The sequence below is a fragment of the Amblyomma mixtum genome, chromosome 9, assembly GCF_055824585.1.
Source record: "Amblyomma mixtum isolate Tamu chromosome 9, ASM5582458v1, whole genome shotgun sequence".
Lineage (NCBI taxonomy): Eukaryota > Metazoa > Arthropoda > Arachnida > Ixodida > Ixodidae > Amblyomma > Amblyomma mixtum.
This window is the reverse complement of record NC_143020.1, coordinates 57,123,031-57,126,575: the sequence shown is the minus strand read 5'-3', so window position 1 is coordinate 57,126,575 and position 3,545 is coordinate 57,123,031. Positions and strand designations below refer to the sequence as shown.

The 3,545-nt window shown below is 46.9% G+C and overlaps 1 pseudogene; it reads right to left on the bottom strand.

The window, feature by feature from the left end:
• Nucleotides 1-344: 344 nt before the first annotated feature.
• Nucleotides 345-1,409, bottom strand: LOC149329155 (uncharacterized; annotated as a pseudogene).
• Nucleotides 1,410-3,545: the final 2,136 nt, after the last annotated feature.

The following is a 3,545-nucleotide window of genomic DNA, read 5'->3' as shown; positions in this document are numbered from 1 at the left end:
ATTGAGTGGTCCAAAAATCTAAACACTCCAACCACATGGGAAGCATGCAAAAATATTTCAAGAGATCTCCTCAGGGCACATAACTTTTCGGTCACAATGTTTCCTTCATTATGTCTGTGTACACAGGTTCTAATAAACCTACAGCTCTTGATGAGATCTGAGTGCAAGAGACACATAAAAACAATTTTATTTCACAGTAAATCTGCTGAAAAGTTATGCGCAGAGGTCAGTTGATACAAACAATGATCCACTTAAAATTTCCTGAGGTGAAATTTCTTCCACAAACACCACTGGCCTTCGGCCATTTGCACAATGTCCTCCTCACTCCAACATGCAAGTACGACTCACAAAATCAACTCCAGTGTCATCCGAAGCTCGTCTTGATGCACATAGCCGTCACGTGCAAGGTAGAACAGATTAAACGACCCTTCAGTATGATAACAAGGCTCGTTCGATGATCCTGTGGGCCTTCGCATATATGTGCATAAAGGAGAGGGTTTAAATTCGAGCAGCCGTTTTGTCCGTTCTTTCGGGTGCACCACACTAAGCCTAAATCTGTGTTGGAATGGCCATTTAACTATGTCGTCCATGCTGCCCTTGTGTAGCTGCAACCCCCAAAAAAGCAACAGAGCCTGGTCATTTTTCTTGAACACAACCGCAGGAGACACGCGGTAGCCACACAGGTACACTTGGTTGGTGTCATAAGCGGCGGATCCTAGCGCCACAGCTGTATTGTGGAGCAGTTAAATGTTTCTGATTAAAAAATTGCAGCTCTGTTTTCAGTCTGACGAATGAGTCTGTTCAATAGGCCCAATGCCCTTCTGTTCGCATTTTTCGCTATCCTTAGCTTCATTGATGGCTGCAGCAAGCCGTGAATAGCAGTCGTGCCTCTGTGCCGTCGCTTTTTCAAATTCACCTTTTATTTCTTCTTCTAATGATCTTATTCTGCTCGAGAGAGTGTCGGCTGCCTCACTTCTAGCGATCAAGGATCCTTCTATTTGCTCAGAAGCGGTTATTTGGAGAACGCTTCCGTTTAAAGTGCCGTGGCCTTCTCGGGCTCCCTCAGAGGGTTCCTGCTTTATAGCTTTACTGACAGCGTTTACATCTTGCGAGGTCTTGTTCAGTTGGTCGGCTCGTGCATTGCCATCGCTAAGCAATTGCTCCAGAAGTGCCCTCATTTCGGCTGTGTGCTGATCTAGGGCTCTTCTCAGAGCTGTCAAAAGTGATTCGTCATGTTGCCCAGTCTGCCCACCGTGTTCTGAAGGAGGACGAATTGTGTGACCTGAACAGCCAGATCTGAGGTGCTCGCACACCTTGCGGCAAAGAACAGACGCCGAGCACTTTGGGCAGTGAACAGAGTGGTGTCCACAGTCGTGCTGGAAGTGTTCGGCGATGTCTGAAGCAGCCATTACAGCAGTGCAACCGTTCTCTTCATTCCAGCAGCGGACCTGCATTTAAAGCGGTAAATGTTAGTTATTGAAATTACTAAAAGTGCAAGCGAGAAGAATCATGAAACATCAAGATGGGACGGCCTTGTCAGCCCCGGTACATGACTTCGATTATTCAAATTAAAATATAAACAAAAACGTCTCCACGCTTGTATACGGCAGGAGGAAGATGCCGAACTGAAAATGACTCAAGTTATATAAAAATGACTCAAGACAGGCGCAAAAAAATTAATAAAAGATGTGCTCACAATCAGAAGCTTGACTGGAAGAGAAGGAATCATAAGTTGAATTTTACCCCATTTCCTCTGCAACGCTCAAATTGATCGCCTCTAATTTTCATCCTAAAGAGTTACCGTAAGGGCACGACGCAGTACCATTAATCTCTTCAGCAGCCTGAGGTCCTCTTTCCAGATCACTCCACAGATCTGAAAACTTCTTTATTGCATTATTTTGTCGTCTATGTCATCTTATTTTTTTTTTAACACACAAGGCGTCCTTTCAGCCAAGTCGAACACACCTTCCTCACTGGTCCCAGTGGTTGAGGAGTAGCAGTTCGAGTCACAGACTCGCATCTCGATCATTTTTTTTTTATTTTCAGCGCAATTGCTTTTCGTTCTTCCAGGCACTAAGTAATGGTGGTGGGATTGCATCACCACACAGTACACCCATGAGGAAATGTTAGCAACGTCATCACTGTTTCACTGCGTCATTGTTGTCTGTGGTTTGAATTACCCGCATGAGGTTGTGCTTGCTTTTGACGTCAAGACCCTATCGACCAATCCCGATTTTCTCGACATGCCATTGCCGATGGCCGGTTCTCCGCTGAATACGGCAGTTCTCAAGTGCGAACGCTTTAGAGACTGCATTTTCCAGGCTTGTGTTCAGGTTTTATGCTTTGCATTGGCAAGGAGTCCGATCGACGAGCATTCAAATTTGGCATATTGAACAACCATGGAGCTACTGCTCTACTGAAAGTCGGGTTCAGCCGACTGAGTGCTAAATATTAGACAGCTTTAGCATGGCGTGTAGTGGGAGCCCGCACGCAGCCAATGCGCTTCCGCATGTCGCTTTGACGGCGCCAGATGGTGCCAGGTACCAGGCAGCATTAAATTCCCTAAAGAAACTAAAGTAGCGACAAGACACCCTCCCTCTTGTCTCTTCCTCTCCCGCGCGCCGGCCGTTCGACTTTTGTTTTCTTTGTGATTTCATGTGACTGTGGTGGCGACCTCTAGCCCGCTCCGAAGGAACTAACGCCCCTTTTCAATTGGTTGCGCTGAATTCCCGTATTTGCCGAGTTATTCTCTATGTCTCCGCATTAACCGTGCGCTCCGCTGCATAAATACATCGGTGACTTAGGAGAAACATTTGCATGCTTCACTGAATCGTCTAAAGGCCAAAATGAGCACGCATAGATGGATTGTTTTGGTAGAGCGGCACGCGCACCGCGTCCGGGTGCGCCGGGCTTTATGCGGCTTGCCAAGTTTGATATCGAGGGTGGGGCGTGCATTGAATGTGACCGTGAATCACGAGGCCGTAGAAGGAATTTGCGATCTGTTTTGGTGAAGAGGAGTATGCAAACAGAACGACCGTCCCCGCCGGAATGCTGGACGTGCTACAACGGATGCACAGGTTCGACATCCGAAAAGACACCTGCAAGTAAAGGCATTCTAAATGCCCGTAGTTCATCCGATCTTCTAGTGGCTTTTGGTTTTGGTCTGCTGCAGTGTATCGCGGACCAGGTAAGACGCTTGAGGGAGTGCTCGAAATACGGTATGAAGGCCACGCTACGTGTGCACTTATCTGTGCCTCCTCTGTTCTCCCGCGTGCATGAACTGTAACGATATAGACTCCCGCATCAAAATTTTCTTTGGAATAGTTACTTAGTAAGGAGAAAACCTACCTCGCAAATATCCTTGGCCTGCCAGCAATGGGTTAATAAATTTCTACGTAAATGTTCCATCGCCATCAGTCATTTAGTGAGAAGCAAAACCTACCTCGCTTTTACATCTGTCCGATAATCTTCCACATTCGTATAGTCGCTATACATAGGTTGCACGTGTCGTCACTTCCGCCCCCATCAAGCGCTTGCGGCCATGC